The following is a 13,973-nucleotide window of genomic DNA, read 5'->3' on the forward strand; positions in this document are numbered from 1 at the left end:
AAATGTTGCTGCTACAAGACTGCAGAGCCTACATCAATCCAGATGCAGAGCCCACTGTCAACCACAATAATATGTTTCAGGAGCAAGAAATAAACTTTTGTATGTTAAACCACTGATATTTGGAGGTTGTTTATTACTGACAATGCAATTTAGCCTAATCTGGCTAATACATATTATTCAAATATAGGGGTTTTTTTTTCAGTTATCCTTAAATAATACTTCAACAGACATTTATTATCTACTATGTGCCAAGCACTCTACTGAATATTTAGGATATAACAGTTAACATATTTTTGGAGAAATTAGAACTTTATTATATTATAAACATTTCCAGAATATAAACTGATTTTGTATCAAGACTTCTTGAAACGTTTAAAACTGTATGTAACTTAAGCCTATTATAATGTATGTCATTTTCCACTTTCCAATCTAGAAAATATACTGCAAGTTAGATCTAATGAAGGAAAAAAAAATCAGTCTAAACTGCTTCACAGAGAAAACTAATGAATATAAAAACACCCATCCCAAACTAAAACCCAATCAAGAAATAGATTCTGTAAAGCCTATTAATCCTCCAATTTAAAATAAATGACCTCCCAAGGGAAGAATACTTCCACCATCATAGCAATTTGATGAATAAAAGCAGAGCCACCCTCATTAAGGGAAGTTACATTATGTATAAGAAAAATGTAGTAATGATTTTAGAAGAGAGGAAAAGTAATTTCCATGTTGGAGAGAAAGTACATTAAATGTTTTCTGTTCACTTAGCCTTTGTACCTGTTCACATGAAAAGAGCGATATGAACATGGACATCGTAAAACCAAGCTCCTCAACTATTTTTTCAGTTTAACCTCAGGAGAACCAATGCAAGAGCTTCAAAATCCAAGGATAGACTGGTCCCAAAGCATCTCCTCTTCTGTCCTTTCTTTCCCTTGTTCCTTTTTCTCTTTTCTACACTTACATTCCTCTTTCTTAGAGGCTACATCTTGGCTTCTTTTGTCCTTTCAGTTCTTAAGCTTTTCTGTACTGACTCTGACTGTTTCCACCTCTATTTTGTTTCTTTGGATGCTCTTGTGTTTGTCTAAGTCCATTTCCTCATAAGCTTTCTTCCTCTTATGCTTGGGCCGCTCCTCTTCTGGTTTATCCCAGCCTTCCTCTGGGTGTCTTTTTCTCTTCTGATGTATCTGTTTCTAACTAGTTTGATGGGCACTGGTACTGTTTTCTAAGGAGAGATGCCTGTAAACTCCAGATTCTACACTGTATGAGCTACAGTTATACTCTTGTTGATTAAAGTTCAGGGCTACTGGTTTTCCTGAGAAACAGTCCCTGGTGAATTGACAGTAGCTCAGGGAGTCTAGTCTCAGCCTGCTGTCATAAGCTGGTAGCCACTGAGGTAATTGCTTCTCCACTGCTTGTGAAATATTGCATGGTCTTCGGTAGGTCTGGATGGGTTCATAAGGGAGTCTTTGATCAAACATTCTACACCTGGGTCTAGAATCAACCTCTTCTTTGTATCCACATGTTTCCAAATAATCCTCTCTCATCTTTCTGAAACAAGTATTTGGCTCTAAGCCTCTGGTTTTCTGCACTTTGATATAATCTTCAAGTTCATCTTGAAAAGAGTCAGATGTCTTCTTTGAATGCTTCATTAGGTTGACAAGGGATTCTCCTTATCAGGTTGAGAAGTTGGTGGAGAAATTTGATCATATTCACCCATTAATTGCTTCAGTTTTTTAGCATGAACTTTCCCCAAATAGTGAGACTGTGCAACAACTGAAGAGCTAAAAACCATGATGCAGAGATTAAAAAATCTATTTTTTGTCCAATACTCCACTCCCATTCACCTCATAATATGAAATCCACTGCAATTCAAATTATGTCACTATTCCTTATAAGCCTTTTTACAAAAGGTATCTGTATAAAGTTCAGTCTTTGCTCATTCAACATGGTATCTTCTCTGAGGCAGGGGCGGCCGTCTACAACTACAGTCCCCCTCCCCGCCAACGTCGCCAGTCGGTGGGTAGGCCGAGGTGGTGGAGGCGGAGAGGCAGGGACAACCGTTGCCGCCACCGCTGCCTCAGCCACCGAGCAAGTGGGTGGGAGCAGGAGGCGGAGACCGGACTTCGTGAGGGAAAGTTGCTACCACTACCAGCGGCTGACTGGACAGCACCGCCACCATAGCGGCGAGGTGCACTACTCCAGTTAACATTTTTAAAGTGTTGTCCTTGTGGAGTTTATATTCTAATCAAGAAAATCACAATCACTATCAATAATCATGACCACTAAGTACAAAGAACGTTGACAAATAAAGGAGATACTGTCATAATATTATTAAGGACATTATTATTTATATGTGAGTTTTTCTTATTCACAAAATTAGAATATGCTTACTTTAGCTGAGTACATATTATATAATTGATTTATCTTTGATTCAATATTTGCTTCAAATTATTTAAAATGTACAGCATTTTCAAAGAAGCACCAACAATTTTAACAATTTTGAAGAAAGGTAAATGAAGAAGCAAGCAGTCTACTGCTTAGCCAAAGATCATTGTCATCCTAAATATAGTACAGGCTGTGCTCACTGAGAGAAGTCAGTCATCATCAACTTCCAGTCATTATTTGAAAGGCATTTAGAGGGCAAAACCAGGTTTCTTCTTGTCATTTGCTAAGATAAAACACTGATCCAAGTGTCTCAAATTCAAGTGCCTTTGGTTCCAGGAAAGTAATAAAAGAGTAAAGAAAACCAGATTTTTGTGTGTCAACTGCTAAAAATATAACTATTTTTTATTTTATTGAAATATCATTTAACTATGTCTAATAATGCAAAAATGTATTATAGCAGAGATTACATTTTAAATTGTACCATAAATATACACATTGGCAGAATCAAGATGGCAGAGTAGGAGGACACAGAGTTCAAGTCTCCTCACAGCTAGGGCTCCTGCTAGATGCTGGTGGGGGACCTCAGACACCTAAGTTGATGGGAGGAATCCTTGCTCAACCAGATAGGATGTGGGAGGGAAGGGGAGGGGCAAAGAAAAATGGAGGTGGGATGGGACCAGCACCCCTGAGGGAGGCTGGGGGAGGGGAGAGGTTCCCATGCTCAGAAGGGCCCACTCAAGATGGGGAGATCAGTGGGGATTGGAGGGGGATGCGGTGTCTCCCCTGCCCACTTGGGCCCTGGCAATCCTGCTGGGATCCCAGGCCTTAATACCCACATCCCAAGGCCTCCTCCAGCTAGATGAGTCCTGGGCCTGAGCCTCCTCCCCCGACCAGGCCTCTTCTAGTTGCATGGGTCCCAGGCCTGACCCCTCCCACGACCAATGCCTCTTCTGGCTGCATGGGTCCCAGGCCTAAGCCCCACCCCCACCAAAGCCTCCTCTGGCTGCGTGGGTCCTGGAAGCCTGAGTACCATCCCTGACAGGGCCACCTCTGGCCACACGGGTCCAGGTGGGTTGAGTGCCGCCCCCCTCCAAGGCCTCCTCTGACTGTGCTGGCCCCTGTGAGTGCACCGATGGAGGCCTGTGCCCCAGCACTGGTCCTCTGGGCCAGCTCCAGTAACAGACGCTGGTGAGAGGAACACACGCAGAAGTGGGGCTGACACGGTGGGTCCAGAGACTTCCATAGAGGTCTTGGAGGCCTACTGGGGAGGTGGGACTAGGATGTAGCTCACCATTGGGGCAAGAACATTGATAGAGGAGGCACCAGGGAATTTTTTATTATTTTATTTTTCATTTCTTTTAAAAAATTTTTTAGTATTTTTATCTTTTATTTTTATTCTTACTTTATTACTTAATTTAAAAAATTATTTATGTTGTTTTTTTTTTGCTGTTCTGTTTTGTTTTGTTGTTGTTTAATTATTTTTCTAATTTTTTTTAGTTTTTATTCTTTGTTATTGTTATGCTCTTTTCTGTTTGTTGATTTTTTTCTTCTCTTTTTTTTTTTTTTTCTTTTGACTTTATGCTCAGCCTGCAGGGTCTTGGTTCTCAGGGCAGTGGTCAGGCCTAAGTACCTGTTAGTCCACCAAGTGCTGGACTAACAGAGAACTTCAGATCCCAGGGAATATTAATTGGTTTGAGGTCTCCCAGAAGTCCTCATCTCGACACCAAGACCTGGCTCAACCCAACTGCCTGCAAACTCCAGGGCTGGATGACTTAGGGCAAACAACCAGCAAGACAGGAACACAGCCACACCCAACAAAAAAATGAAATGACAAAAAAAAATATTAGGAAGGACAAGAAAAAACATACAAGACCAAATAAATGAAGAGGAAATAGGCAACCTATCTGAAAAAGAATTCAGAGGAATGAGAGTAAACATGATCCAAAAACTTGGAAATAGAATGGAGCAACAGATCAAGAAAAAACAAGAAATGTATAATAAAGACCTAGAAGAACTAAAGAGCAAACAGTGATGCACAACACAATAACTGAAATGAAAAATACTCTAGAAGGAATCAATAGCAGAATAACTGAGAGAGAAGAACAATAAGTGAGCTGGAAGACAGAATAGTGGACATAACTGCTGAGGAGCAGAATAAAGAAAAAAGATGGAAAATAAATGAGGACAGTCTTAGAGACCTCTGGGACAACATTAAAGGCACCAACATTCGAATTATAGGGGTCCCAAAAGAAGAAGAGAAAGAGAAAGGGTCTGAGGAAATATTTGAAGAGATTATAGTCATAAACTTCCCTAACGTGGGAAAGGAAATAGCTGCCCAAGTCCAGGAAATACAGAGTCCCATACAGGATAAAGCCAAGGAGAAACACACCAAAACACATATTAATCAAACTAACAATAATTAAAATCAAGAAAAAAAACATTAAAAGAAGCAAGGAAAAAGCAACAAATAATATACAAGGGAATCCCCATAAGGTTATCAGCTGCTTTTTAGCAGAAAAACTGCAGGCCAGAAGGGAGTGACAGGATATATTTAAAGTGATGAAAGGGAAAAACGTACAACCAAGATTACTCTAACCAGCAAGGATCTCATTTGGATTTGACAGAGAAATCAAGAGCATTACAGACAAGCAAAGACTAAGAGAATTCAGAACCACAAAACCAGCTTTACAACAAATGCTAAAGGAAATTCTACAGTAAGGAAACACAAGAGAAGGAAAAGACCTAAAAAAAGAACCCAAAACAATAAAGAAAATGGTAATAGGAACATATATATTGATAATTACCTTAAATGTAAATGGATTAAATGCTACAACCAAAAGACATAAATTGGGTAAATGGAAACAAAAAATAGGCCCATATATATCTGTCTACAAGAGACCCACTTCAGACCTAGGGACACATACAGACTGAAAATGAGGGGATGGAAAAAGGTATTCCATGCAAATGGAAATCAAAAGAAAGCTGGAGTAGCAATACTAATTTCAGAGAAACTAGGTTTTAAAATAGACTCTTACAAGAGATAAAGAAGGACACTACCTAATGATTAAGGGATCAATCCAAGAAGAAAACATAACAATTGTAAACATTTTTTAACGTCTTTATTGGAGTATAATTGCTTTACAATAGTGTGTTAGTTTCTGCTTTATAACAAACTGAATCAGCTATACATATACACATATCTCCATATCTCCTCCCTCTTGCATCTCCCTCCCACCCTCCCTATCCCACCACTCTACGTGATCACAAAGCACCAAGCTGATCTCCCTGTGCTATGTGGCTGCTTCCAGTAGCTATCTCTTTTACATTTGGTAGTGTATATATATACATGACACTCTCTCCCTTCGTCCCAGCTTACCCTTCCCCCTTCCCGTGTCCTCAAGTCCATTCTGTACATCTGCGACTTTATTCCTGTCCTGCCCCTAGGTTCTTCGGAACCATTTTCTTTTCTTTTTTTTAGATTCTATATATATGTGTTAGCATACGGTATTTATTTTTCTCTTTCTGACTTACTTCACTCTGTATAACAGTCTCTAGGTCCATCCACCTCACTACAAATAACTCAATTTCGTTTCTTTTTATGGCTGAGTAGTATCATTGTATATATGTGCTACATCTTCTTTACCCATTCATTTGTCGGTGGACACTTAGGTTGCTTCCATGTCCTGGCTACTGTAAACAGATCTGCAATGAACATTGTGGAATGTGACCATTTTTGAGTTATGGTTTCTCAGGGTATATGCCCAGTAGTGGGATTGCTGGTTCGTATGGTACTACTTCTTTAGTTTTTTAAGGAACCTCCACACTGTTCTCCATAGTGGCTGTATCAATTTATGTTCCCACCAACAGTGCAATAGGGTTCCCTTTTCTCCACACCCTCTCCAGCATTTATTGTTTGTAGATTTTTTGATGATGGCCATTCTGACTGGTGTGATGTGATACCTCATTAGAGTTTTGATTTGCATTTCTCTAATGATTAGTGATGTTGAGCATCCTTTCATGTGTCTATTGGCAATCTGTATATCTTCTTTTGAGAAATGTCTGTTTAGGTCTTCTGTCCATTATTGGATTGCATGTTTGTTTTTTTGATATTGAGCTGCATGAGCTGCTTGTAAATGTTGGAGATTAATCCTTTGACAGTTGCTTCATTTGCAAATATTTTCTCCCATTCTGAGGGTTGTCTTATTGTCTTGTCTATGGTTTACTTTGCTGTGCAAAAGCTTTTAAGTTTCATTTGGTCCAATTTGTTTATTTTTGTTTTTATTTCCATTTCTCTAGGAGGTGGGTCAAAAAGCATCTTACTGTGATTTATATCATACACTGTTCTGCCTATGTTTTCCCCTAAGAGTTCTATAGTGTCTGGCCTTACATTTTGGTCTTTAACCCATATTAAGTTTTCTTTTGTGCATGCTGTTAGGGAGTATTCTAATTTCATCTTTTACATGTAGCTGTCCAGTTTTCCCAGCACCACTTATTGAAGAGGCTGTCTTTTCCCATTGTATATGCTTGCCTCCTTTATCAAAAATAAGGAGACCATATGTGCATGGGTTTACCTCTGGGCTTTCTATCTTGTTCCAGTGATCTATATTTCTGTTTTTGTGACAGTTCCATACTGTCTTGATTACTGTAGACTTGTAGTATAGCCTGAAGTCTGGGAGCCTGATTCCATGAGCTCCATTTTTCTTTCTCAAGATTGCTTTTGCTGTTCGGGGTCTTTTGTGTTTCCATACAAATTGTGAAATTTTTTTGTTCTAGTTCTGTGAAAAATACCATTGGTAGTTTGATAGGGATTGCATTGAATCTGTAGATTGCTTTAGGTAGTATAGTCATTCTCACAATATTGATTCTTCCATTCCAAGAACATGGTATATCTCTCCATCTGTTTGTATCATCTTTAATTTCTTTCATCAGTGTCATGCATTTCTGCATACAAGTCTTTTGTCTCCTTAGGTGGGTTTATTCCCAGGTACTTTATTCTTTTTGTTGCAATGGTAAATGGGATTGTTTCCTTAATTTCCTTTTCAGATTTTTCATCATTAGTGTACGAGAATGCAAGGGATTTCTGGGCATTAACTTTGTATCCTAGTACTTTACCAAATTCATTGATTAGCTCTAGTAGTTTTCTGGTAGCATCTATAGGGCCTTATATGTATAATAACATGTCATCTGCAAACAGTGACAGGTTTACTTCTTCTTTTCTGATTTGGGTTCCATTTATTTCTTTTTCTTCTCTGATTGTTGTGGCTAAAACTTCCAAAACTATTTTGAATAATAGTGGTGAGAGTGGGCAACCTTGTATTTTTCCTCATCTTAGAGGAAATGGTTTCAGTTTTTCACCAATGAGGACGATGTTGGTTGTGGATTTGTCATATGTGGCCTTTAGTATGTTGAGGTAAGTTCCCTCTATGCCTACTTTCTGGAGGATTTTTATAATAAATGGGTGTTGAATTTTGTCCAAAGCTTTTTCTGCATCTATTGAGATGATCATATGGTTTTTCTCCTATGGTTAGTTAATATGGATTATCACATTGACTGATTTGATTATATGGGAGAATCCTTGCATTAGTGGGATAAACCCCACTTGATTATGGTGAATGATCCCTTTAATGTGCTGTTGCATTCTGTTTGCTACTATTCTGTTGAGGATTTTTGCAGCTATGATCATCAGTGACACCACCCTGTAGTTTTCTTTCTTTGTGATATCTTTGTCTGGTTTTGGTATCTTCTGGGTGATGGTGGTTTCATAGAATGAGTTTGATAGTGTTCCTCCCTTTGCTATATTTTGCACTCGCCTGTTAAGCTATCTGGTTCTGGGATTTTGTTTGTTGGAAGTTTTTTACTCTCAGTTTCAATTTCATTGCTTGTGATTGGTCTATTTATATTTTCTGTTTCTTCCTGATTCAGACTCGGAAGGTTGTGCTTTTCTAAGAATTTGTCTAATTCTTCCAGGTTGTGCTTGCAGTCATCTCTCATGATCCTTTGTATTTCTGCAGTGTCAGTTACTTCTTTTTCATTTTTAATTCTATTGATTTGAGTCTTCTCCCTTTTTTTTCTTGATGAGTCTCGCTAATGGTTTATCATATTTTTTTATCTTGTCAAAGAGCCAGCTTTTAGTTTTATTGGTCTTTGGTATCATTTCCTTCATTTCTTTTTCATTTATTTCTGATCTGATCTTTATGATTTCTTTCCTTCTGCTAACTTTGAGGTTTTTTGTTCTTATTTCTCTAATTGCTTGAGGTGTAAGTTTAGGTTGTTTATTTGAGATGTTTTTTGTTCTTGAGGTAAGACTGTATTGCTATAAACTTCCCTCTTAAAACTGCTTTTGCTGCATCCCTTAGGTTTAGGGTTGTCCTGTTTTCATTGTCATTTGTTTCTAGGTATTTTTTTAATTTCCTCTTTGAATTCTTCAGTTATCTCTTGGTTTTTGTGTATTGTATTGTTTAGCCTCCATATGTTTGTATTTTTTACAGACCTTTTCCTGTAGTTGATATTTAATCTCATAGTGTTGTGGTCAGAAAAGATACTTGATACAATTTTAATTTTCTTAAATTTACCAAGGCTTGATTTGTGACCCAAGTTATGATCTATCCTGGAGAATGTTCCATGAGCACTTGAGAAGAAAGTGTATTCTGTTGTTTTTGGATGGAATGTCCTATAAATATCAATTAAGTCCATCTTGTTTAATGTATCATTTAAAGCTTGTGTTTCCTTAGTTATTTTCCTTTTGGATGATACACCCGTTGGTGAAAGTGGGGTGTTAAAGTCCCCTACTATGATTCTGTTACTGTCGATTTCCCCTTTTATGGCTGTTAGCATCTGACTTATGAATTGAGGTACTCTTATGTTGGTTGCATATATATTTACAATTGTTATATCTTCTTCTTGGATCGATCACTTGATCATTATGTAGTGTCCTTCTTTGTCTCTTCTAATAGTCTTTATTTTAAAGTCTGTTTTGTCTGATATGAGAATTGCTCCTCTAGCTTTCTTTTGATTTCCATTTGCATGGAATATCTTTTCCCGGTCACTCACTTTCAGTCTGTTTGTGTCCCTAGGTCTGAAGTGGGTCTCTTGTAGACAACATATATACAGGTCTTGTTTTTATATCCATTCATCCAGTCTTTGTATTTTGGTTGGAGCATTTAATCCATTTACATTTAAGATAGTTATCGATATGTATGTTCCTATTACCATTTTCTTAATTGTTTTGGGTTTGTTATTGTATGTCTTTTCCTTCTCTTGTGTTTCCTCCCTAGAGAAGTTCTTTTAGCATTTGTTGTTAAGCTGGTTTGGTGGTGCTGAATTCTCCTACCTTTTGCTTGTCTGTAAAGGTTTTCATTTCTCTGTCAAATGAGAATGAGATCATTGCTGCGTAGAATAATCTTGTTTCTGGTTTTTCCCCTTTATCACTTTGAATATGTTCTGCCACTCCCTTCTGGCTTGCAGAGTTTCTGAAGAAAAATCACCTGTTAATCTTATGGGGATTCCCTTGTATGTTATTTGTTGTTTTTCCCTTGTTGCTTTTAATATTTTTTCTTTGTATTTAATTTTTATAGTTTGATTAATATGTGTCTTGGCATGTTTCTCCTTGGATATATCCTGTATGGGACTCTGCTCTTCCTGGACTTGATTGTTTCCTTTCCCATATTAGGGAAGTTTTCAACTATAATCTCTTCAAGTATTTTCTCAGTCCCTTTCTTTTTCTCTTCTTCTTCTGGGACCCCTACAATTAGACTGTTTGTCCGTTTAATGTTGTTCCAGAGGTCTCTGAGACTATCCTCAATTCTTTTCATTCTTTTCTCTTTATTCTGCTCTGCAGTAGTTATTTCCAGTATTTTATCTTCCAGGTCGCTTATCCATCCTTCTGCTTCAGTTATTCTGCTATTGATTCCTTCTAGAGAATTTTTATTTTCATTTATTGCATTGTTCATCGTTGTTTGTTTGCTCTATAGTTCTTCTAAGTCCTTGTTAAACGTTTTTTGTATTTTCTCCATTCTATTTCCAAGATTTTGGATCATCTTTTCTATCAACACTCTGAATTATTTTTCAGGTAGACTGCCTATTTCCTCTTCATTTGTTTGGTCTGTTGGGTTTTTATCTTGCTCCTTCATCTGCTGTGTGTCTTTCTGTCTTCTCATTTTGCTCAACTTACTGTGTTTGTGGTCTCCTTTTCACAGGCTGCAGGTTCGTAGTTCCCATTGTTTTTGGTGTCTGCCCCCAGTCGGTGAGGTCAGTTCAGTGGGTTGTGTAGGCTTCCTGGTGTAGCTGACTGGTGCCTGTGTTTTGTTGGATGAAGCTGGATCTTGTCTTTCTGGTGGGCAGGACCATGTACAGTGGTGTGTTTTGGGGTGTCTTGACCTTATGACTTTATGCAGCCTCTCTACTAATGGGTGGTGCTGTGTTCCTGTCTTTCTAGTTGTTGGCACAGGGTTTCCAGCACTGTAGCTTGCTGGCCATTGGGTGGAGCTGGGTCTTAGCATTGAGATGGAGATCTCTGGGAGAGCTTTTGATGTTTGACATTACATGGAGCCAGGAGGTCTCTGGTGGACCAATGTCCGGAACTCAGCTCTCCCACCTCAGAGGCAGAGTCCTGACACCCAGCCGGAGCACCAAGACCTTGTCAGCCACACAACTCAGAAAAAAAGGGAAAAATAAAATAAAATACAATAAAGAATAAAAAAATATTAAAAACTTTAAAAAGTAATAAAAAAAATAAGAGAACAACCAACACAAGAAACAAATCCACCAATGATAACAAGGGCTAAAACATCATAAGAAGAAAAACAATGGAAAAATGGACAGACAGAACCCTAGGACAAATGGTAATAGCAAACCTATACAGACAAAATCACACAAAGAAGCATACACATACACACTCATAAAAAGAGAAAAAGCAAAAAATTATATATATATAAAGGAAGAGGCAACCAAATCAATTAACAAATCTACCAGTGATAATGAACTCTAAATACTAAAGTAAGATAAATATAAAACCAGAAACATATTAGATGCAGAAAGCAAACCCCAAGTCTACAGTTGCTCCCAAAGTCCACCGCCTCAAGTTTGGGATGATTCATTGTCTAATCAGGTATTCCATAGATGCAGGGTACATCAAGTTGATTGTGGAATTTTACTCTGCTGCTCCTGAGTCTGCTGGGAGAAATTTCCCTTTCTCTTCTTGTTCACACAGCTCCTGGGGTTCAGCTTTGGATTTGGCTCAAATCTGCATGTAGGTCTCCTGAAGACATCTGTTCCCACCACGACAGGATGGGGTTAAAGGAGCAGCAGATTCGGGGCTATGGCTCACTCAGGCCAGAGGGAGGGAGGGGTATGGAATGCCAGGCGAGCCTGCAGCTGCAAGGCTGGTGTGATGTTGCAACAGCCTGAGGCATGCTGTGTGTTCTCCAGGGGAAATTGTCCCTGGATCACAGGACCCTGGCAGTGGCAGGCTGCACATGTTCCCAAGAGGGGAGGTGTGGATAGTGACCTGTGCTTCCAAACAGGCTTCTTGGTGGCTGCAGCAACAGCCTTAGTGTCTCATGCCCTTCTCTGGTGTCCTGTGCTGATAGCCGTGGCTCACACCCCTCTCTGGAGCTCATTTTGGGGATGCTCTGAATCTCCTCTCCTCATGCACCCCAAAACAATGGTCTCTTGCCTCTTAGGCAGTTTCAGACATTTTCCCAGACTCCCTCCTGGCTAGCTGTGTCACACTAGCCCCCTTCAGTTTGTGTTCATGCAGCTAACCCCAGTCCTCTCCCTGGGATCTGACCTCTGAAGCCTGAGCCTCAGCTCCCAGCCCCCACCCGCCCTGGTGGGTGAGCAAACAAGCCTCTCAGTCTGGTGAGTGCTGGCGGCACTGATCCTCTGTGTGGGAATCTCTCCACTTTGCCCTATGCACCCCTGTTGCTGCACTCTCCTCCATGGCTCCGAAGCTTCCCTCTGGCCCACCCCCTCTTTCCGCCAGTGAAGGGGCTTCCTAGTGTGTGGAAACTTTTCCTCCGTCACAGCTCCCTCCCAGAGGTGCAGGTCCCATCCTTATTTTTTTGTCTCTGTTTTTTCTTTTTCCTTTTGCCCTATACAGGTACATGGGGTGTTTCTTGCCTTTTGGGAAGTCTGAGGTCTTCTGCCAGCATTCAGTAGGTGCTCTGTAGTAGTTGTTCCACATGTAGATGTATTTCTGATGCATTTGTGGGGAGGAAAGTGATCTCCACATCTTACTCCTCCGACAACTTGAAAGTCTCTCCCAATTGTAAATATTTATGCACCCAACATAGGAGCACCTCTATACATAAGGCAAATGCTAACAACCATAAAAGGGGAAACTGACAGTAACACAATAATAGCAGGGGACTTTAACACCACACTTACACCAATGGACAGATCATCCAGAAAGAAAATTAATCCGGAAAAACAGCTTTAAATGACACAACAGTGCAGGTAGACTTAATTGATATTTATAGGACATTCCATCCAAAAGCAGCAGAATACAACTTCTTCTTAAGTGCACATGGAACATTCTCCAGGATAGATTACATCTTAGGTTACAAATTAAGCCTTGATTAATTTAAGAAAATTGAAACTGTATCAAGCATCTTTTCTGACCACAACACTATGAGATTAGAAATTAATTACAGGAAAAAAACCTGAAAAAAACAAAAACATATGTAGACTAAACAATATGCTGCTAAGTAACCAAAAGATCACTGAAGAAATCATACAGGAAATCAAAATATACCTAGAAACAAATGACAATGAAAACACAATGACCCAAACTTATGGGATGCAACAAAAGCAGTCTTAAAAGGAAAGTTTACAGAATTCAATCCTACCTCAAGAACAAGAAAAATCTCAAATAAAAAACCTAATCTTACACCTAAAGCAACTAGAGAAAGAAGAACAAACAAACCCAAAGTTAGTAGAAGGAAAGAAATCATAAAAATTAGAGTGGAAATAAATGAAATAGAAACAAAGAAAACAATAGCAAAAATCAATTAAACTAAAAGCTTGTTCTTTGAGAAGATAAACAAAATTGATAAATGCTTAGTGAGACTCATCAGGAAAAAAAGGCAGAGGATTCAAATCAGTAAAATTAGAAATGAAAAACTAACACCACAGAAATACAAAGGATCCTAAGAGACTACTACAAGCAACTAGATGCTAATAACTTGGACAATCAGGAAGAAATGGACAAATTCTGAGAAACTAACACCACAGAAATACAAAGGATAACTGACACCACAGAAATACAAAGGATCCTAAGAGACTACAAGCAACTATATGCTAATAAATTGGACAATTTGGAAGAAATGGACAAATTCTTAGAAAGGTACAACCTTCCAAGACTGAACCAGGAAAAAATAGAAAATATGAACAGACCAATCACAAGTAATGAAATTCAAACTGTGATTTAAAATTTTCCAACAAACAAAAGTCCAGGACCAGATGACTTCACAGGTGAATTCTACCAAACATTTAGAGAAGAGCTAACACTGATCCTTCCCAAACTCTTCCAAAAAATTGCAGAGGAAGGAACACTCCCAAGCTCATTCTACAAAGCCACCATCACCCTG

General features: G+C 38.8%; 1 pseudogene; it reads right to left on the bottom strand.

Annotated features, from left to right (window-relative positions):
• Positions 1 to 290: 290 nt before the first annotated feature.
• LOC111180300 (lysine-rich coiled-coil protein 1 pseudogene) lies at positions 291 to 2,318 on the bottom strand (annotated as a pseudogene).
• Positions 2,319 to 13,973: the final 11,655 nt, after the last annotated feature.

Source organism: Delphinapterus leucas, chromosome 17 (assembly GCF_059928025.1).
Source record: "Delphinapterus leucas isolate spDelLeu-1000000601 "Yukka" chromosome 17, BTC_Dleu_Yukka2, whole genome shotgun sequence".
NCBI lineage: Eukaryota > Metazoa > Chordata > Mammalia > Artiodactyla > Monodontidae > Delphinapterus > Delphinapterus leucas.